The 23,624-nt window shown below is 45.2% G+C and overlaps 1 non-coding gene across 1 annotated transcript; it reads left to right on the top strand.

The window, feature by feature from the left end:
• The first annotated feature begins 735 nt into the window (after positions 1-735).
• Positions 736-808, top strand: trnav-uac (transfer RNA valine (anticodon UAC)). The gene has a single exon. It is a non-coding gene; the product is annotated as a tRNA-Val (tRNA).
• The last annotated feature ends 22,816 nt before the right edge of the window (positions 809-23,624 follow it).

Genomic DNA, 23,624 nt, shown 5'->3' on the forward strand with positions numbered 1-23,624 from the left:
AGTTACTTGCGGTCCTGGGCAGAGCAGTTGCAGTACCGGATGAACTTTCTGTTCCTCCTTTAGAAGCTGACTCACTTTGCGAAATATGTCACTGGAAATAAAATGTTCCTTTTGCTGCCGGTAGTTTAATTATACACTATATAATGCCCCTGGATTGCAGGAGAGAAATTGAGTCTAGAAGAATTTGATTTGGATGTGGAAAATAAAATGGGATCAATGAAAGCTCAGTGTGATTGTTCATCTGATGGTCACTGTAGACTCGGTGGGCTGGAAGGTCTATCTCCATGCCCCATGACTCGACAACGAATAAAGAAGCCCCAATAACACATGCGTAGATCTACCTACTGCTATCCATGTCGTCGACAAAAGTATCGGCCACATATCTCGGTAACGTGTTTATATTAACTTGATTATCGAGGTGGAGGAAGTGCAGAGTTTGTCGGAGACTAGCCACTCACGAATCTGTAGAGAGAAATCTCAGTGGCACCGCCCAGTTATCCGCGATGTGTGGAGGGTCATTCTGAGGAGAGTGATGGAAGCCAGAGAGACAGAGATGTGTTTCTTGCGTTATTTATGCACCACAGACCACATTCCTCGACTAAAAGAGAGGAATGACGGGCCAGACTTTGTGTTTGTTGCTTTGGGCAGAAGAGGTTGTAATTCAAGGGGATACAAGAGCCTTTGTCAGTGCTCAGCAGCGCGGCAACTTAGACGAAGTTTTGGACGCCTCCGGTGGCTTCTGTGGTGTAGTGGTTATCACGTTCGCTTTACACGCGAAAGATCCCCAGTTCAATACTGGGCGGAAACATTGTTGTTTTGGGCTCAAGGTCTTGGGAAACACGTCACTCTTGGCCTTCAATGGAGCATTTCAAACTTAACATTCTTGCAGCACATGCGAAGAGAGACAGAATGGATGCACGCACACGAGGTCCATAAAAAGATCGGGAGAGGACTCGAACCTGCAAACTTCTGATGGCATCACATCAACCACCGAAGTCAGACGCTTTTTCCATGAAGCCACACAGACATTCTTTTCAGGAACAGAGAAAAAAAGCCTCATTTAGAATGATTCTGGGGCCGAGATCCTGCGAGAATGTGAGAAGAAGACGGGGCGCATTTTTCTAGCACACAATTTGCACAGTTTGAAGGGTTTCGATAGGTAGAAAGATTTCTCGTCGGAACTAAGAGAATTCGCAGACGGAGCGCAGTTTTCATCACGGCTCAGAAGTTAGAAGATCACGTGCCCTGTCTCGTCCCTACCTACTGACAGAAAACAATGTTGTCATGCTGACTCGTTGAGCCGTCTAGAGTCAGCTGTTTAAGGGTCCAATCTAATTGTAAGTGGAGAGGATCTACTTGAGGCAGACATCACCTTCCTTCCTCTCTGGGCCATCTGACCACCCGGTTTTTCCCTAATACACATCACCAGTGTTATGACGATGATGTACTCAAGGCCCAGCTTCCCATCACCATGAGAAAGAACAATTTGCATGTGTCCGAGACTCCATGATTAGCTCGTTATTTCGCTCTTATTCACTTATTACGAATTTAGAATCCTTGTTCTCAATCGCCCACTGTTGCACTGTCACCAGATGAGAGATGTGGTTTGACAATTAAAATAATGAGAACTTGAAGAATCTCTAAAATTCTCTGGCCACGATGCCGGTAGAGGCTGGACAACTAAATATTTCAGGTGTTTCAAAACAGTTCGCCCGATGTTCGAATCGCTTCCTTCCAGTGTTGTTCGTGTTGGGCGAGTCCTTGCACCAAAAATATTAAGGTTTCCAATTTGAAACCTTCAATTCATTCCTATGATTATTGCCCAAATATTTTTTGATGTTATGGTCACGTCACCTTCACATTCACATTGAGACCGTTATAGAATATATAGAAAATAGAGGTTGTACACTTTTTTTTCATTCATAGTCTGCTCTGTGTTTAAGATGGCCGCTGGTCTCCTTAAGATGGCCGCTGGGTCTCCTTCTTCTCCAGCCCGAGTGCGGAAACTCTTAGTGCGGGAAACATATAGTTCATTAAACAAATAGTTAGCCCATTCCTAGGGAGACACTTTTGATTTATTGCAGCTCATTAAACAGAGGCTAGCCCATTCTTAGGAAGACACTGTTGATCTACTGTGTAGCTAATGTTTGTTATGGCTTCTGCGGCTAATGATTTTGTAGCAGTTCTGCAGCTGACAGTTTTCAGAACTGATAAGTCTGGTGCCAGCGAGTCTCAGACCTCATAAGTAATAGGGGCACATTGTCATGTTTTATAAATGTTATCCTTGTAGCTAATAAGCCGAGTATTGTTTTATAACTGTTAATTCTGTAGCCTAGTACCAGTACTCCCAATGCCCATAAATAATTGAGGCACTCTGTGATCTATTCAGGAAATGACTGTGGCGAAAGACAAATGGTTGTGTGTCAGGGAACATCTGTGAAAGGAGGTAAATGGTGAAGGATGAAACTGTGAAGATAAGAGAGAACATGATGGATCGTGATAACGTAATTGAGCTATGAAAAAGGTATAAAAAAAGGCCCACGAGCTTTGCTCTGGGGCAGTCAGAGAACGCAGTAATCAGAGAGTGACTGGTAACTGCCTATCTGACTGTCACAGCTTTTGTTTGCAGATAAAAGTTTAACCTCTTGAAGAGTCTTCTGTGTCTCCTGGTTATTCTCAAATCTTGGTAAACCAGAACAAATCTGGCGCTGCAAGCAATGTCTGAAAGAGACCCATAAGAAAATAACGACAAATCAAGGACGCTTCCCAGTCCCTTGGTGACCCCCAGGAGACCAGCAGAGTAAAGGATGACGATGCAGAAAAAAAGATAAGCGTTTTCGCTGTTAATTCGAACCAAAACTCTGTTGGGTGTGGGAGGTCTCCGTACGCAGAAATATTAAATGATTGTCGAAGGGTCTCTCCAATCCAAAGAGTCTGAATCAATCGAAATTAAAGGAGACTCAGGGGATTGATCAAGAAAACTGTGCAGCGGGGTGAGTAGAAATAAGACGATAGAAACTGATTAATGTAAAATTCCACGTGGTGTTGGTAAGTCCCTGTGGATTCCGCCTCACAGGGAGCTAGGGTCTGAAAGGGAAGGGCCCCTGTGGATACCGCCCTGCATGGAGCAAGGGTCTGCACAGACAAGGTAAGAGAAGTCCCTGTGCCTAGCACCTCGTCGGAACGAGGGTCTGAACGGGCAGGGCCCTTGCGGATACCGTCTCGCAGGAGACAAGGGTCTGAACAAGCAGGGCATAAATTCCTCGAGGATACAGCCTCGCAGGAGACGAGGGTCTGAACGGACGAGGTTTAAAGGAAAGTTCTGCGGATAAAGCCCGAGGAAGGGGTTTGCACGGGCAGAACAAAAGAGATAAGAAAATTTTGTAAATTGAATAAGATTAAATAATACAAAAGCCGGGAAATTGGGCAGTACAAATTATAGAGTTAGGTGTGGAAGCAGTATAGGAAACAATAGCGCTAACAAGTGAGTTGTGAGATTCTGAGAAACACCCTGTGAAACAACATTATGGGAAAAGGAACTGCAGTTGAAATATTAAGTTAAAAAATTCCAGTATCTAAATGTGATTTCACAAAAATTTCGGAAAATGGGAAAAGAGAACCAAAGATCTATTTACAAAATGGCCAAAAGAGTGAACGTTTGACTTAAGTCTGTGTGAGGAAATGGAGGGGTTAATAAAAAAACGACAAACCAAAAGACAAATCTGAAAAAAGAAACCAGAAGAGGGAGCAGGAGGCAGAGATACTAAAACCTTTTAGGACGGAAGGACAAAAGTTACGAAAAACATATCAGGCGTCACTAGAGGGCGCCAAGAAATCAGAGAACCAGCTTACCATAACGGGAGGAGGAAAGTCGACTTTATATCCGGACTTAAAAGAGGTAGAAAAAAACCCTCCTTTATCCAGACCAAGGTAATCCGAAACAGTGCCCAATAATGAAAGTAATAGTGGGGTTACAAGGGGAAGTAGAATTCTATGACGATGAGCGGCAGATAAGGGAATTCGGAGAGAGAAGGAAAGAAGAAAAGAGAATGATGCAGCAAAAGGAGGAAATGGAAGGAAAAGGTTAGAATTACAGGAAGAGAGTAGGAAATTGCGGGAAGACAGAGAACGGCAGGAGTTCGAGAAATTACGAACATATAAAAAGTACGCTGAGCTACTTCGGGTGAAGAGGGAACATAAAAAAACAGAGGGGCGGGAGAAAAAAGAAACCCCGGCAAAATCGAGGTGGCAGAAAATAGACATAGAACCAGGATCAGAGGCTGATGAGGGATCGGACAGTGGATCAGCAGGCCAGTGCTCGGAAGCGGGAAGGGGAGTGTATCTACTGTTAGTGAAAGGAGCGGGAAAATGGATGAGAACCTTTGAGGACGAGACCACAGGACGTTTACTGGCAACAGATGACTTGAAGGCACTACTGGTGCAGATAGTGGGAACCTCAAATCTAAGAGAACTGATGAGTTCAGCTGGCTTAACGAATGTGGCGGACAACCCAGATTTGACCGAGTGAGGCAGAGGGTATGGAGGGAACTCAGAGCCTGCTATCCACCTAAAGTGGACCCCAAAGCTTTAAAAGGGGATACACTGGGAGAGACTTAAAACCCGCCAGTGTACCTAGAAAACCAGTTTAAAAAGTGGAGACTGGAAACAGAGCAAGAGGTGGAGGGAAACCAGTTGCCGACCACGTTGTTTCGGACTGCTACTTTAGATGCAATGCCCCGCCAAGTCAAGTCCAGTCTCGAGGAGGTGGTAGGGCTGACGTCAATGTTCCGCCAAGAATTTAGGGACCAAGTAGTCCACGTAATCGAGAAATACCGAAAAGACAGAAAAAAGCTGATTGAGCAGCAGGAGGAAGTGCAAAGAAAGCTGACACAGATGCAGCTCGAGGAGCTTAAAAAGAAAGAAAAAGAAAAAGGCAAAAAGATGTTCCCAGCAACAACTGATCTGACTGTGCCGACCGAAATGAAAGAAGCGCCAGCTTCTGGAGGAACCTGTTATACTGCCAGACAAGGGCCAGAAAGCCCTGTGCCAGTAATAAACGTCTTTCGGGGAGCGATTCCGCAAATGCCATATCAGGGACAAAATAAATTTAGGCAACAGCCCAGACAGGACTGGAACTTCCAAGAAAGAGGGCATAGAGGTAATTGGAAAAAAGGGCCAATGAACAGACAGGTAGAAAGGGGGACAGGAGGATTGTGTTGGGGATGTAATCATCCAGGGTACATCAGGAGAGACTGTCGGTACAAACCTTGCCCTGCCAAATTTCAGCAGGAATCAATGAGTAGAGAGCAGCAGTTTAATCAAGGACCAGCCCCAACAGGTCCGACTGGACCTGTCAACCCCAACGGAAGGTGCTCGGGTTGCCCAGAGAACCCAGGTGGGAAGGGACAGTACCCAATGATAACACGAAAGGCGGAAGAAGAGCCCATTGTTCATATCATTCTAGAAGGGCAAGTAACACAAATGATGATAGATACTGGAGCCACGTACACGTGCACAGCCACAATACATTCCCACCTTCCCATGTCAGGAATGTTTGTTAAAACTGTAGGGTTCTCAGGAAAAGCACAGTTTACACGATTTACCTCTCCAGTGAGTTTAAAGATGGGAAATAATGAAAATAGTTTTTACCGATTTTAGTGTTCAAAGGAACTCCGATCAATTTGCAAGGCAGAGGCGCAATGTTAAAACTGGGATTGAAACTAGAATGCACCCTGAAGGGATTAAACGTGGGAAAAGTAAGCACTCAGCCCGTGGTGCAGGCAGCTGAAAGAGCGAATGTCTGGAAAACTTGGAGAAAACGGAAAGAGGGCGTTCTGGCAATATTACCTAAGGCCAAGCCGCCTAAGACTGATTTGCATTGTACAGTGATTTTTGATAAGACTCAGTGTAAAGAAATAGAGAGACAATGGCACAATGAGGTAGATACTCAGCAGCATTTAAAAGTGAGGCAATAATGATAGTGAAACAGGGAGCTGCCTTGCAAATAAAACGAAATGCATTTCTGGAGAAATGGTACAGGGTGCCAGGAGCTGCACCCCATGTGACTCAGTTAGTAAATAATGGAAACCAGTCCAAAGATTCGGGGACAATGGTGAAGCAAGCAGGAACCATTATTGATTGGCAGATAGTGACACAAAGGTTTTGGAAATCTGGGGACGATAATTATATTAGAGTAGGAGTGGATATAGAGATGGTCGGAAACCCTAAGGAGGTCGAAGTAACCCTTCAACGGCATATGACATTGCCAGTAGAAGAAGAGGGCCAGCAGAAGGATAAAAGGCTGGAGGCACTGCCAGCCATGTTATGGTCACAACACGATACAGATGTAGGAATAGTAAGATCAGCGAGACCAGTAGAAATAAAACTAAAACAGGGAGCAATTCTACCTAAAAGGCCACAATATCCCTTAAAACCAGAAACAGAAGGAATAGCGATAACAATACAGGGATTGCTTGAGTAGGAGTGCTTGAGAGCACGTGTAGCCCCTGTAATACTCCACTGTTACCTGCCTTGAAAGCAGATAAGTCCAAGTGCAAACTGGTACGTGATCTGCGAGCAGTGAATGAGGTAGTGGAAGATTGGCCAGCTGTAATCCCAAACCTGCATACGCTGTTGACTAATGTTCCACCGAAGGCAGTTTGTTTTTGGGTGATTGATTTGTGTTCGGCTTTTTTCAGCATTCCTTTGGCAAAGCAATGCCGGTATTTGTTTGCTTTCACTTACAGAAGTAACCAGTATACTCACACTAGGATGGAGCAGGGATTTAAGCATTCCCCGCATATTTTTAACCAGGTATTGAAGGCAGACCTAGAGGGTATAACGTTGGAAAGTACACTGATACAGTATGTGGATGATTTGTTGGTTTGCTCAGAAAGCGAGGATCAGTGCGAGCGGGATACTCTGGCCTTGTTGGAAAGATTGACTGGAAAGTAATGTAGGTGGTTGGGGAGCCTGGTTAACCAAAATTGCAATGGTTGTGGATATAGCATTGCTTATGTCTGCACTTATTTTCTGCTGCGTCCTTCCACACTTTAAGTCCCTTCAAGTGCGCACCACAGTGAACCAGTTTCCGATGCTTCTGGCAATGTCTGAGTCGAACCCCCCGTTAAAAGGAAGTTGCAACAACATACTTCTATGATCTGACTCGGGGAGATGTGCCGAATGATGAAGATAACACTGCGGACGACAATTATGTTTATGTTGGGACTAGTCTGTGAGGGCCTCAGGGTCTTTTCCCCCGTCTCCCTTATGGAGGGATGGGCTTTGGTCCTCTGGCTCAGGAAATAGAGAGTGAATTCATGGGGCTTCTGCACGAAAAGTACATTGTACTCGTTTTTGGGATGATTGCCTTTAGTCTTTGGATGTCGTGCCCTTTGAATTCCCTTTCTATGTGAGACCGTTAGGTCTCAAAGGGGGAGGGGGGGTAGAATATATAGAAACTAGAGGCTGTACACTTTTTTATTCATAGTCTACTCTGTGCTTCAGATGGTCGATTGTTTCCTTAAGATGATCGCTGGGTCTCCTTCTTCTCCAGCCCGAGTGCGGGAACCTCTTAGTGCGGAAAAGATATAGCCCATTAAACAAATAGTAAGCCCATTCCCAGGGAGACACTTTTGAATTGTTGTAGCTCATTAAACAGATGGTTAGCCCATTCCTCGGAAGACACTGTTGATCTATTGTGTAGCTAATGGGTGTTAAGACTCGTGCGACTAATGATTTTGTAGCAGTTCTTTTGCTGATAGTTTTGATAAATGAGAAGCTTGGTGCCAGCGAGTCTCAGGACTCATAAGTAATGGTGGCACATTTTGATGTTTTATAATTGATAGTCTTGTAGTTAATAAGCCTAGTTAATAAGCCTAGTTCTGGAGCCTAGTACCAGTACTCTCAACGCCCATAAATAATTGAGGCACCCTGTGATTGAGTCAGGGAATATCTGTGACAAAAGACAAATGGTTGAATGATGAAACTTTGAAGATAAGAGAGAACATGATGGATCGTGATAATGTAATTGAGCTATGAGAAAGGTATAAAAAAGGCCCGCGAGCTTTGCTCGGGGGCAGTCAGAGAGAGCAGTGATCAGAGAGTGATTGGTAACTGGCTGTCCGACTGTCACAGCTTTCGTTTGCAAATAAAAGTTTAACTTCTTGGAGAATCTTCTGTGTGTCCTGGCTATTCTGAAATCTCGGTAAACCACAACATCACCACTCTCTGTGTAAAAAGCTTGTCCCGCAAATATACTTTGAACTTAATCGCGTTTCACTTTAAATGCATGCCCTCTGGCATTAGACACTTCAACCCTGGAAATAGATACTCGCTGACTTCTCTATCTGTGTCTGTCATAACCTTGTAAACCGCTGTCAGATCTCCCGTAGGCCTCGGCCACTCCAGTGAATACAACCCCATTTCATCCCACCTCTCCTCACAGCACATGCGCTCTAATCCAGGCAGCGGCCTAGTAAACCTCGTCTGCACCCTCTCCAAAGCCTCGACATCCTGAGGCGACCAGAACTGAATGAAGTTCTCCATGTTCCGCCTACCAGAGTCCTATCAACACATTCCCACATTGTTCATCACGCAATTTCTAACTCAGGCGCCACCTATCTCCATCCAGACCAGAAAACTATCCATTATGAGTGGGCAGTCACATCTATCTTCACTGGCCTTCGCAGTTCAGAATTCTCTCCTATTCTCGAATGTTGTTCTCCTACTTCGGGAGGTGTCCCTGCCGTCCTGTCCCCTTGGATGGAACCTTCAGAGTTGGACTTCACTGGCATCGTTGGCTGCTGTCTAGGTAAAGAACTACTGACCAGCAGTTGGAGTTATCGCTGACCACCGGACGAAGCTATCGCTGACAACTCGACAGAGGTATCGCTAACCACGAGGTGGAGTTACCGCTGAGTCCCAGGCGGCATTATCACTGACCACTTGGTGGGTTGCTAACAGGGATTCGTTGTAACCAGGATGTGGCTTTGCAGACGCTTATCTTGTCTTGACGAATTGGATGGCAAGGTGGGTCATTGCTGGTCACTTCAAAGACAAATGGTTTGGGGGAATTCGTGAATGCAAACCTCAAAATAAGGTGGAGCTGGAAACCCGAGGCTCTCTTGAGTCTGCCTCTCTATTTTATCTCTTCCTGGGCTGATACATGTCGAATATTCAATCACCAACCAATGGGCCTGTATGTGGTCAGTAACACCTGTTCTTGCCACAGTAGCATTTTCCTGGGAGCTCAGACTGAATGTCTGACTCAGCTAATTTTGCTGATTTGGAACTTCCACCCTTCGATGATAAGCTTGGCCAATCATGCCATGTTTCCCAGCTCCCTGTTGTGAGGAACTGCTTGTGCACACAAACGCCCATTAGCTACTCTTAACACAGACAAAGAGGCATCTCTGCAACTTAACTTCCACAGTGAGTCACTTCGTCTCTTCCGATCAGCGATATCCCCTTATTCAGCCCAACACTTCCCTTCTTCTTTCACTCAAAAATGTGGAGGAAAAAACTGCAACTTGAGCGATTCCTCATCAACCAGCTGGAACATCCACTCGCTCCAGCCCCGGCGCGCCGTGGCTGCAGTGCGAGACATTCAGTCACCTGTGTTATCGACTTCGGGGATTTCGGAACATTCCATGGATTTGCAGTTCTTCAAATACTCGCTGCTTCGGTGTTCCGACAACAGACTCAATATCCAAACACACGAAAGGTGTCAACATTGGTGACGTCAAATCCAATATTTGCCCTTTTGGTCACAGCTCGTTTATTTTATCACCGTCACAGGACTGGATAGAAATGTGCGAACATCTCTCGTAAGTCTGTATCTGGGGCCTGAAACGTTCTACCTGCCTTTACCAGTGAACCATATAAAGAGGGTTTACGCAGAGGAAAATATCATCCGGCTTCAACGCGGTGAATGGTTTTATTGCAGTAAACGCCTCAGCGAAATGTCCTCGGAGTTTAACTGGAAATGTAAGGTGAACTTCCACGAACTACACCATGGTTTAACTTGAGATCGCCTCATAAGTCCGTTAAGGACCCGTTTATCTCCCAACATATCAGCCCTGATGTGCGGTACTCAGTGTTTCACCCTGTTCGATTCGCACTCCCATTTCTGGAAAGGCAATTATTCTTACATTTGCAGACTTTCTGATAGTTTATGTACCTTCTTGTTCTTTCATCTCCTGCTTTCTTCCAAATGTCTCAAGCTTCACTTTGAAAATATTTTCCCGGTTAAACGTCCCTGAATACAAAGTAAAATTCTTCATATTTTCCTCAGCCTGCGTTGTGTATTTTATTTCCACCTGGATATGTGATATAAATTGGAGTTCTCTGCGGAAGTTGCGCTGCCGAAGTGGTTAAGGCGTTGGATTTAAAGTCTAGTGGGGTTTATTCGCTCTGGTTCGAACGCAGCTCGCAGCAGTCTTATGGTTAAAGTGAATTTTCGCACCGAAGAGATCAGCTGAAAATCAGCAGCTTTCGTTGATAGATGGAGCGCCTTCCGCTGCTCTACTGACGTGTTATAGATTCCATGACAAGGAACATGGCGTTCGGGACGACATTGATATCTGCAGATGTTCAGCAGGTCAAGCAGCATCCATGGAGATGATTCCTCGTGTACTTTTCTTGTCAGTGACTTACCCGTGAACAATGAATTGCTGTTGAGAAAGAAAACAGGTCAATGTTATTTTACCGACGGTCCCAGACTTTCTTTGACACAAACATGCAGTTGTTTTCTGAAATGGTTCCGACGGGGTAAGGAGCAACCAGGTTCAGTGGACGAGCAGATGATTGATTTGATCAGTCCCGGGTGATGTCTGCACTGCTTCAGCTGTCCGCAGATTGAGTAAAGACATTGTCATGGCCCATTTATATGTTCTAACATTTCCTTGTTGTCTTTCACGTGCACATCACTTTACATCTGGGATACCATTTCAAGAAAACAATTGCATGTTTTTCGTCAGAGGAAGTCTGGGACACTTGTAATAATCTAGTGACTCAATCTTCTCATCATAACCTTTGATGCCCTGGCTACTCAGATACCTATCAATCTCTGCCTTAAATACGCCCAATTAATTTGCCTCCACAGCCGCCCATGGTAAGAAATTCAACAGATTCTCCACTCTCTGGCCAAAGAAAATTCTCCGCATCTCTGTTCTGAATGGGCGCTCTTCAATTCTGAAGTCTTGCCCTCTTGTACTAGACTCCCTTACCATGAGAAACAACTTTGCCACTTCTACTCTGTCCAGGCCTTTTAAAGTTCGAAATGTTTCTATGGGGACCCTCTCATTCTTCTGAACTCCAAAGATTACAGCCCAGGAGCCATCAAACTTTCCTCATATGTCGGGAGTAATGTTCTGACAAGGTTTGAATATAAACGTTTGAGGGAGAGGAAATGGTGTGCAGGTATAAGTGGGTATATCTACAGAGGCGGGAAAAATAGATCGTCGAAGGAGGAAACAGAATACAATTATTGAATGGTTTGCAGACCTCGCAACACTGGGTGAGACTGTGAAATGTGAGGATGATCCACGGGGGATTTCAGCCTATCTGGAGAATCTGACTGAGTTGGGAAATAGGGTGTTTTGTCTGAGTTTACAGTGAGGAATGACGAAAATAAGCAGGTGAATACGAGCAAACACCTTTTCACAGAGAGAAGAAAAACGGAAGAATCCGTTGTGCCTCCATAACCAGGCCCAACAGCAGCGAACTACCAAAAACAATGTGCAAATCAAGAAGCAAGAGGAACCGCCATCCAAACCTGCCGGGTCAAAGGCCGAATCAAACATTGCAGGGTCATTTATGGGATGCTCGCTGATTAAATTTGGGGGGGGGGGGGGTGGGTGGAATCCCTCAATATTTTAAAATTGCCGCCCTTAAATAGTATGACTGTCATCTCAATATCTTCGAGCCGCCGTTATATTTTATCATAAACCTGTGATGCTTTTCTAATGCGCTTCCGTATTGATTAGGTTATTGCATGCAGAGTAGAAGCATTTGTTTATTTTTTACACATAAATACAGGTGCGCAAAATTCGTGGAAGGTCGTTTCTCAGTGCTCTGAAATAAACGAAGATGTTTTAGTCAGAAAATAATTGGATTCCAAATGAGTCAGTTAGAAATGAGGGAGAATCAAACCTAGTGATCAGATTGAATCTGTATCAGTCTCTGGTAAGAAAGATAAAATGAATGTACATTCCGGGGCGATGTGCTCCAGGCAATGGATTGGGTCTCGCTGGGTTAGTCTCGAACTGAGCCGGTACATGCTGGCACAATGGATTCTTCCTTGCTGGAGGCATTTTGTGCTGTTAAGTCGAGGGAAGTTCCTGACAAGAAAAAAAGACGTTTCAGCGTCAATAGTTGGATCTATCAAAATAACGCAAGTGCAATAAAAAGCCTGTGTACTTACTTATCTCGAAGAACAAAAAAAACAATCCCGATCACTGGTGGATGGTACCTGAGGTAAATAGGATCGCTAGTCTTCCGTCATAACAGAAGATCATCGCTGGTTCAAAAGAGAGAAAATACACCTGCTGCCGAAAGAATGGTGGAACGTCAGATATCCCAAAGTATCCCGAATTGGGACGAACTTACGCCATTACTTTTTTTAAAAAAGACCAAGAAAATATCATCTTGACTCAGTGCCACGTAATCCTTTCTTGGATCTGCCTCAATGTGAAATCAGGCCCTGCCGCAGGAACTAAAGCCACGTAACTCTCCTTTGAATTGGAGGTAATGTTGTGCACCCAGCGTACCTGAGCCACAATTTGATAATGTCCCCAAGGTTCTGCTTTGCCCGACCATAGTTCTGATTTTCAGCCTTCTGTACCACACATTCTCAAGATGTTCTTGCATCTAATGACTGCCATGACATTTGTGAATCCGAAATGCTCTCCATCAAACTGCCCCATTTTCTTCCATCGGGAAATCACAGTTGAAGCCATACAAGATTACGACGAAGTCGACTCTATTTAACAACGTGTAACGTCCAACGGTGTTGCGTGATCGAGCTGAGAAAAGTTTCTGTGTAATATGTATTAGTGTGGGTTAGCACCCGCTCAGTTGTCATTCAGAAACAAATCATTGGTGAAGTGCACGCTCATCGCAAAGGGAAACACACATTGACAGTTTTCAAATCATCAAAACTCTTGAGGGAACAGCTGATCTAACAATGTGCTGACGTCACGGGGAAGATGTTCACGTCCTGAGATGACGCGAAAGGCTGTCGGCACAAACCGCTCGCAGAAAATCAGAAATGTAGTCATTTGTGTTATTTGTGGGAATGACTTCCTTCCAGTGTTTTTTTGTTTCATTCACTCGGTTATAGAGCAATGCACAAGGGAAGCTGAGAGCCCGAGGGAAAAAAATGGACAACACAACGGATATTTGAGTCAGAAATGTACCGACAACCAGAAAACAGTTCATTCATCTCCCTCAGCTTTGACTTCGCCGAGGCCCGCACATCTACCATACTCAAGTTGAGACCACGAAGGGTACACTTCACCGATCAGAGGGAAAAGGACAGCAGGGGTTTGGGAAAAGCAGCACATATAAATCCCGCTCCAAGTTGTAAGCTGACCATTTGGGAAACATTCAGTATGTACATATTTCCATGTGACTTAAATGTAGGCCATTCGATCCATCTGATCAGTGCCGGATCACAGAGTGCCCCTTTCTACAGATAACATTCGCTGACATGTATCTACCGACATTCCACACAGACAGAACCGGATGTAAGGATTGAACCCGCGTCTCTGGGATTTTGAGATAACAGCCCCACTCATTAAAAACGAAGCACACAGCAAAGTTATATCCCTCGAACTAAAACCACCGTGGCAGCACTCGAACCTGCACTCTTCTGATTGTTCCGATATCCGTTACCGGAATCAGACGCCTTCTCCATTAGGCCACACGGCCGACAGCACGAGAAACCAGTGAACACAATTGTTACCAGGACAACACACATCACTCTTATATCCTCTGTCGGTTTCTTCATATCTTTATCCTGGATGTCCCCCTCTGACATCACGTGGTGGAACCATTACCAGAATTATTGCAGCGGTTCGTGGAGACGGCTCGCAGGCACCTTCTCCTTCGCAGTCACTTGTGGACAACGGATGCAGGCCTTGCAAAGTGAATACAGTATATCTTGGAAAATAATTCACACAGGCGATCAGCTAAAGGAACCTTGGATGTCCCAAGAGTTGGTGAATTTAATCAAGAAGAAAAGACAAGAAGCCAATGTCAGGCTTGGGAAGCCAACATTAAACGGAGCAGTTGAAGGTTATTGAGGAGCAAGAAAAGAAATCAAGAGGGGAATTAGGAGAGCCAGGAGTGGCCAGGAGAAGTTCTTGGCAAGCTGTAAGAAGGAGAATCCAAAGGGATTTTATACACAGATAAAGAGCAAGAGGATAACACAAAGATAAAAAAGGGATGATGCGCTTGGCAGAGGAGGATGTGGGCGATGTCCTGAATGAGTACATTACGTCGGTATTTACAACGGATGGTGATATCAGTGTGGAGCTTGCAAATATTATGGGGCTTTTTGAGATGAAGAAAGGGGTATTGTTGTGTCTCTTAAAGAACATTGAGGTTGATGTCCCCAGGGCCTGATGGGTTATACACCAGGCTATTGAGAGAGTACCGCTGCTGACCGTATCAATTGCCAGAGAGTGCGAGAGAACATGGCAGAGCCTCGCCCTGAAACTGCCCTGAGAATGTTTCACAGATCAATGTCACCTCCCCGCCCCGCCCCTGCCGTGATATCCTTCCACCATGTCCTCCTCCCGACGTCGGAGAAATACCGGGATTTCTCGAGTGAATTCAGGCAAACATTTTCATTTCATGATCAGAACCTTGAAGTCTGATGCTGGACCTATCGCCCACAAGGAGTTCATCCTCCCTGGACAAACTGTGCTTCATGTAAATGTATTTTAAAATATCCGTTATTTTGACAGATCTGAAAGCTCCCCCGATTACCTTCACCCGTTTTACCCAATGAATCTTCAACTCCTCTCCCTTACCTCACCTTCCCAAACTGATGAAATGTCTGCCGACTTTCCGTTACAGCCACGAACAGAATCTGCCGGATCCCCACTCTCTCAGTGAAGACATTTCAATCCTCCAACTTCCACTGCCCTCCGTTTACTCTTGCAATCTCTGCCGTTTCTAATTTGGCAACAAGTCGAGCTCTGGAAATGCACTTATTTCTCTCACAACTTTTTGTAATGTTGTTATTACCCTGACGTGTTAGGGTCAGCGATTTGTTCGTGACACAGGTGGTGTTTGTCCAGAGTGAATCCTTATCAAGCGGAGAACAACATGGAATTAGTGCAGGGTTGGTATGGGTGGGGCGGTGAGGGGACTGTGGGACAAAGTTTCTGTGCTAACTCAGTCATCGCAACCTGCGGCAGTGTATGTATAAATTATGATCTATTAGGGCTACACTGATCAGAAAAGTTTACCTCTCTCCATCCTTCTACGACTGTTTATAAATCCAAGAATCACTTATGCTTTGCTAATCCCGCTTTAATGATGTCTAGACCCTGTCAACAACCTGTGAACGTCTTCCCCCAGTTGCCTCAGTTCCTACCCTCTGAAGTATGTGTCATTTGGTCTCTGATTTCTCTGCTCGATTCCTCTTCCTCCATTTCCCGCTCCTGCTCTGCCATTTCTGCTGCTCTCACACATCGTCCGAAAGTCAGCGTCAACGGGGTGACCAGAACTTCCGTTCTCCGCCACCCACGATGCGTGTTTTTTTTTCCAATTTTCGAAAAATAACAGAGCATATTGGAAAAAGAATCGGACATCTGGCTTGAGTCTCCCTCCGCTCCGGAGAGAAAATGACCTCCAGCACTCCCTGTCATCTCCTTGGGCCACCTTCGGATCGATATCTCCGCTTCCGTATTCAGTTCACTGGTCTCACTGTTGCGAAGTAACTGTGTCAATACAACTTCGCCAAATATTTTGGTTCAAATGGATGAGGTGAGGTACCCGCGGTTCTTTCATCCCGCATTACGGTAATACTAATCATCAGGACAATCAGACACGATTTGTCATCAGCCGATCCGTTTGTTCTTTTTGGTATCAACTCGTGCTGATCGCATGAACACAGAATGTCACCCATCAGTTTGTAGGCACCTTTGTGCGGTTTCGGTCATCAGCGAGTTGGGCGCTCATCTGTCTGTTACATTTTCACCCACAAAGGCTTAATTATTCGCCATTCAGAATTTAGGTCTCGGATCGTACAGTTTTGCTTCCCGTCCCAATGGTTTCACCACTCCTTTCTCTGTTCGTCTGTTTCACTCGCCCCGCACTGAAAACATGATTTGAAACCCGGAACACTTCAGCCCCTCGCCTCCCGTCCCCTTCCACTGCTGCTCACCGATTCAAATCTGCTTTCACCGCTCGCACGACTCCAGTGGGCTTCACTTTTCCCACTGAACGTCTGATGATTTTAGTGGTCCTCCATATGAATTGGCACTGACGTGATACTGTTCCGTATATATGACCCATATTTCCCATTAACTTTCCTGTTCCTTCCCCAAGTTTACTTATTTCCATCAGGTTCTTATTCGTACAGCCACAGACATTTCGGTGTTGCTGGCGCTCTCGTTCACATTTGATGACATGTGATGATTTGTTGCCACAAGTTAAGGACTAAATATTGCAGTGAGAAAATTGTAACCAGAGTTATAAGGACTGTGATCACGCTGTTTTGTTTTAAAAACATTCCTTGGTCCTTTGCAGTAACCCTTCATTTACTGAACAGAAGGTACCATGGGGCTGCGACAGAAGTTAGTTTCCCTAACTAAACCCGCATGGATGACATTCAGCTGGATTCACCGCTGGTTCCTCAGCTCCCAATGTTCTTGATATCACTTCTCAATGTTCCGACAGTCGGTCACATGTTAGCGGCCAGTAGAGTCCGCAGGAGGGTGAGAGGCAGTAAGAATGATGTGGATCACAATGACGCCGATATTGAAAACCAAAGGAGGCCATTATCTCACTCTTTGCAATATCCGGCAACTTCGTGCTGCTTTGGATGACGTGTTTTGTATTTTTCATTTCAATGCTACATGAAAAGGCGCTGTTATTCAACTGGTTTCTACGACCCGTAGTTAATCGCGGACTGAAGCCGCGACATGCCCCTCATTCTGAGCTGCTGCACAAACACTTGCAGTGACTCAGTCTCAGTTCAGTCAGGAGGTGAAGAATGTGGTCAAATAACCGCTTAGAACAATGAGTACGTCAAGGAAAGAAATAATGTAGGAATTCCGAGCATTAGGTCCCAACAGCATTTCATTTCCCACTTCACCTGAGTCCAAAAATTTTCGGTCTCGTTCAGAATCATCTTTTGGCAACATCCGGAAAATATTAAATATTTCTATGTTTTCAGTGATTGAAAAAGATCAAAGAATTCGTATCAGATAAACGCAAGCGGACCAGTTTGTTGAGGTAAAATTTTACTTTACACACAAATGCATTCAAAACCATTGGATGAATTGAACATCCAACGGTACGTTCTAATCCACCGTCAGGCTGCTGAGGAGTTGGTGGTAGGGTGCAAAAAGAAACATTTACAAATGTTGGACAGAAGAGGAATGCAAACCATGTGCGGATCACTTCCGAGCAATAAAGCACTGATAATGATCAAGATCACATGTTCAATTCCTATTATTTTTATTGCCGGCGACCTCGCCTCCAGCGGCAGGGATGGGATCATTTATTTTGGAACATTGGGGATTACGTTGCTCGTCGTGAATTCACTCTTCGTCTGTGGACAGTGGTTCACAGCAGCACGCATAACGGACGGATCGCCAATGGTTGTTGTTTCCAAAGACAAATATCTCGGTCTTGGCTATTAGAACCGCAGTTCAATGGTAAAGTGCCAGGGACGTGTCTGTCAACACGGATGTTTCTCGCTGCGAGATTTAAATGTCGCCCTGAATGCGGTTCTTCCTGCAACAAGGCTCGCGAACATACAGGGAACCAGCTATATTTATTTGAAGTGGCGAATCTCTTGCGCTATGTATTAAGCAGCCGGTGCGCTTGGGCACGCCCTTCAATGGCGTTCAACTTGCGTTCTCTGTCGCTAATTGATGCCCTACCTGCAAACGGATGTGTCGAGAACATGGATTGCTCTTTAATGCAGTCCAGATTCTGAATGGGCAGGAGGGCGGATACTTTATGACAGAAATGCAGGCAGTTTGTAAAGGAATATCAGAGAAGGGCGAATAATAAGTTCCATGTTAGTCGTCAGCTGATTTCCAACACCTCTCGCTTTTATCCGAGACTCAGTGAGGGAGCAGAGGTTGTTTGAGAATCCCGACGATCCACATTATCGCTATTAAACTGTTAGGGATTTCTGCGTGGTCCTTGGGACAAATTGGAACGTGTTTGTTGCAGAACAGAATGAAATGTTACCCTACGCCTGGTACAAAACAATGCTCACCTGCTGAATCTCACGGAAGAGCGGGTCATTATGAAGTTTCCCCCGGCGATCATACAGCAGCCTCGGGGTCCAGTGACCTGGATCTGCAGCAGGATGTATGAATGTGAACCAGCAGTCCCGGTTCCCCACAACACAGATCTCAATGAAACACTGAAGGCTACATTCGCCATTCTGTGCCTCTGACCAGGTCTTGGAATTGGCAGTCGATGTGAGTGGACACAGCACCTCAATGGACGAGGAAGAAGTGGGACCGACTGGTTTTGAGTGGGATTTATTAGCTTGGGTTGAGATTGCAATGACTGGGTGACAAAAGTTTGAAATTAATTTGGTATAGATCGGGATTTGATGGGCAGCATGTATACGGTGGGCAGAATGGAATTTCCGTGTGATCCGGCTCCATGGAACAGAAACAGTGTTAACTCAGGTGGTCAATTGTTTTTTTTTTCCAGTTAAACTGTTGCTGTACCATCACTTCAAAGAGCATCAGGTCCCATACATTCCGGGGTTAAAAGACGTCGATGCTGCTGGACAGTTCTGTCACTCATATTATGGACAGAGTCAGAGTGTTTTGACGTTAAAAGGGCTTGTCCCGTGAAGTTGGAACTGTATAGATCAGGGGTAACTGTCTGAGGATGAGGGCTGGGCCAGTCAGAGGAGACGAGAAGAATTCTCTTCAACCACAGAAAGAGTATCATTGGAATTCTCCGCCTGAAAGCTGATGAGGCTCACTCGCTGAACATAATTTTGACAATGATGAAATTACATAGGACATAAAACGAGTCACAAGTGTGAAGTTAGTGCAGCCAAGTGGTCCTGAAATAATGTCTTGGCCATCGTTCCGTGACTGGCGGAGCTCTTGTCTGCTGGTATAATTATTTTGTACTTATTTTAAGCAACGAGTGAACATCTTCCTGCACAGGCTCATCAAATTCCACAGGGGAATAGTGGAAGTAAACTGCAATGCAGTATTATCACATTCTCCCTCCAACCGTCAGGTACCGAACGAATTTGTTCTCCATGTGAAATGCAGAGTTAAACCTGTGCATTTTTCATTCACCCACTCCACGACGGGAAGAGCGTGGGTCTGAAAAGAGAAAATCGTGCAGGTCAATATATTCCCTGCGTTCTCAGGTGTGGTGAAGTGCGGGTTGATTTATGTTTCTCCGCCGACACTGTTGCAGCAAACACTCCCAGCACAGCACCGCCCGGATCTTACCTCAGTATTTCTCTGAATGGGTCAGTATCATGAGCAGGTTCATTATCACTGATATATGTTGTGAAATTTGTTGTTTTGGGGTTGCGGTACAGACAGAGACAAAAAAGACATGACATTTCCGATAAGTTAGAAAAAGTAAATCAACAGTGCCACAGAGGAATAATGAGGTGGTGTTCATGGGTTCATGGTCCGTTCAGAAATTATTCACTACTTTCTGAGATCACTACCATGGGCTCCTATTCCATTCACTCTGAGGCCCACAGCTTCCACCACTCACGGTCCACACGACAGCGCTGTTCCAAGGACACACTGATCCCATGGGGAATCGAATTTGAAATTGCAATCATTGCGGCGAAGTACATTTCCTAGAACGGTCCATTAGTCAGACAGCAGGGAAGCAGAATTTAATACTTAGGTGCTGGAAAAATGACGCAGCCTTGTACCTGTAAATGTCTATCTCGGGGGAACCTGGAAAAGTCGAGGCGGAAGTCACTGTCAAGGGATCTCCGACTGTTCCTGTGGGCAATATCTGGAGCAGTTGGGGCTAGTAAATGGGGTGGACAGCACGACGTGGAAGCGGCGAGATACAATTTCATGAAGCGCACCTTCTGTTATAAAATCGAGCGGTATAGCGGGAGTGATAGGTCAGGAGAACGAGAGGTGTTCAGTGCCAAAACGACTGATGATGCAAGCCAACACTGCCGGCAGTAAAACAGGAAATGGATACGAAGGATGAGTAAATAGCTGAATTACATTCCGGAGTGGGATTCGAAGCCTTGTCTCCGCGACATGAACCAAGCACCTGAGATCACTTGGTCACGCTGATGGCCAATGTCACCGTTCTGTGCTGGTGACGACGCTAACGTAAATCCAAAAATCAATCCTCATTTTCTGTCTTCGGAAAAGAGCAAATTTGTCTCAAAAGGTTTTACTTGCATTTCTTACCCGAGAAAGTGATTCCAGATATTTACTGAAATGCCACGAATCCAGTGAAATGGCAGGACATTGGCTGCGTTCAGCGCTGTTTATTTTGTCGCCAGAGCTGGGAGGTGAGGATGAAACACTGCGGGAATCTGAGCTTTGTTTAAATGTGTTTGCTGTCGATAAGAATAGAATTCTCAGTTACCATCCTGGACATGGTGAAATCCCCAGGATCTCAGTCCACAGATCCCCGCCACACCAGGCACAGACTGTATCACTTTACAAAATTAACTTCCCTGCATACACGACCTGCGCAGAGGTTACATCGCTATAAACAAATGCAAAGGCCTCGTGAAAAGTCAGTGGTGATTCCTGAGGTGGTCACGTGGATGAGATGCGAATGACGTTGAGAAAGACTCTTTGTTTGGAAGCGACAGTCCGTGTGCGAAAGTGAAGGGCGAGCCTGGGTGTGAGAGGACGCCGGCACCATGAATTTGCTTCCTTTACAATCGTGCAGACATTGCTTCAGTGAAAGGGCAACACCGAGAAAGGCCTGGAAATTCAGATGACAGCTGTAGGAATATCGGCGCTTTTTTCAAGGGCAGTGGAACTGCATTCAATTTTGCAACACAATAGAACACCTCAATGCTCAAAAAATTATCTGAACTCGTCCCCTGGACTCCTCATGGAAATTAACGTTAAAATTGCGTTAGAAGTGAATTTTTAACGGACAGAGAGAGAGGGAGGGAGAGATAGACAGACAGACAGACAAGCAGAGACCGAATTGAGACTACAGATGCCGGAGCAACGTACATAAAATGCTGGAGGAACTCAATGGGTCAGGGAGAGTCTGGGGTCTGGGAATGGAAATGAACAGTCGACGTTGAGAGTTTGTGCACAGTTTGGGGGTTCACGAACGCATCTGATGTGGAGAGTCTACTGTAGACCATTGGTCTCAAGCAAATTTCCTGCTTGAAACGTCTCTGAGATATCACAAGATTGCGACATTGAAAATGACAAGAGTTCGTTGTCTGCGGTTGGGTATGCATCAGTGCGCGCACTATTGAACTACTGATGATCAGGAAGTGATTTCGCGGAATTTAGGTGGGCTCTGGCTGTAAGGAAGTGATCTTTCCGCCATTCCCCGTGGCATAACTTCGTAAATTGTTCGTTGCGATACAACCAGCCTGAAATTTCTCGAAGCACAAACAGAAAATGAAGGAATCACTCAGCAGTTTAGGCCGCATCTGTTAAAGGAGGAAGAGTTAACGTTTCGAGTCCGGGACTCTTCGTCAGACCAGGGGAAAAGAGAAATGCAAGATGGTTTTCGGTACGATAGGAGGTCGCGGACTGATATGAAGAACAAAGAGTCCCAAATCCAAAATCCACGGCGCCGCTGCAGAGCCCTATGAAATGCACTGTTGGAATATTATCACCACACCGGCTCCAGCTGTTCTGTGCACAGGTCCGGCAACACCTACTGGTGATCGACATTAATTACGGAAATTCTGACGACTCAATCTTCAACAATCTGAAACCTTCTCCACTGCAATTTTTAATATTGTATGTATGTTCGCAAATAAATATTCCGCCAACTGCTTTAATGCTTCAGGACATTCTATTTTTCAGCGCATAATCATCTCCGGAAGAGAAAGGCAACGGTTAATACTTCAAAGGTGAGAATATTTGGCTGATAAATCCTCCCCAGAGCGAACAAGCAATGTGAGTTTTACCATATCTCTGCAACCCAGTTCTTAAACTTTTACCCAACATATTGTAAAGGGAGAAAGACACGGCAGGAAGAAATGTTATCGCCAATTGCGCTCCGCTGCCGACTGTTCTATCACCAGTGACCTCCGAACTTAGTCGCAGTGTTTGATGATGTATTATCAGAAACAGGGGCCTGATAAAGTGTGAATGAAGAACTCCTTCATCTGCATTGGGCCAGGCCCTTGTTTCCGGAATGGATTAACGTTGAAACATCACATTACGATTATAAATTGATGAGTATCCCAGTGGTTCAGTGCAGAGTTGGAGCAGCATGGTTCCCCGTGACTTTGCCTTGAACACTGCACAAAATATTCCAATTACGGATTGGATTAGAGTAGCGTGATGAGCAGGAAGGGGCTCGTTGACCTTGGGGTATGATTCTCGCTTTGGGTTTGAATTTCCGAGCATGCGAGAGGGCCCGGGTTTAAATCCCGTACGAGCCCTCTGTTTAAAACATTACTTTACCATTTTGGTCCTGGTGGTGAAGAAGTATCATCTGTCTCTCTTAGAGCCTCTTCAACGCCTCAATCGCCAGGCACCCTCTACTCTCTGTCTAAAACACTTGCCTCGCATATCTCCTTTGTACTCCAGCCCCCCTCCAAGTTAAATGCATGGAATTCAGCATTATATATTTCGTTTCTGAAACAGAAAATATACCAGCTGTCCACTTTATCAATGCCTCTCATAATTTGATAAACGTTTGTTAGATATCCCCTTCCCTTCCTCTCCAGAGAGAGGAAACCCAGTCTGTCAAACCTCTCCTGGACAGCTCATGCCCTCTACTCCAGGCAGCATCCTGGTAAACCTCCATTGAGCCCCGTCCAGAGCCTAAACAGTCTTCCTTTAATGGGGTGACATACTTGAATGAAATACTCCAAATACGTTCCATCCAGAGTTGTTTAAATCTGCAATGTATTGCCCGACTCTTGAACTCCATTCCACAATTTATAAATTCAAGCATGCCGCGCACCTTCTTTACAGCCCTATCGACTTGTGCAGCAACCTTCACGGAGTAATGGACTTGGACCCCAAGTTACCTCTCGACAAGCTTCCTCCGAGTTCTTTCGCTTCAATTTTTATTAAATTCTCCAGTATCTCAATCCATCCTCACGGAATATCAATCGCAGTTCTTTGTTTCATTCGATTTCCTGTCCTTTCCGTCCTTTCACTAATGAATGCTGCATCAGTACGCCTGTATAAGGGATAAATTAGAGGAAATTCCTTCAAGCAGAGATCGTCCCGAGGTTT

Source organism: Pristis pectinata, chromosome 41 (genome assembly GCF_009764475.1).
Source record: "Pristis pectinata isolate sPriPec2 chromosome 41, sPriPec2.1.pri, whole genome shotgun sequence".
Taxonomy (NCBI): Eukaryota; Metazoa; Chordata; class Chondrichthyes; order Rhinopristiformes; family Pristidae; genus Pristis; species Pristis pectinata.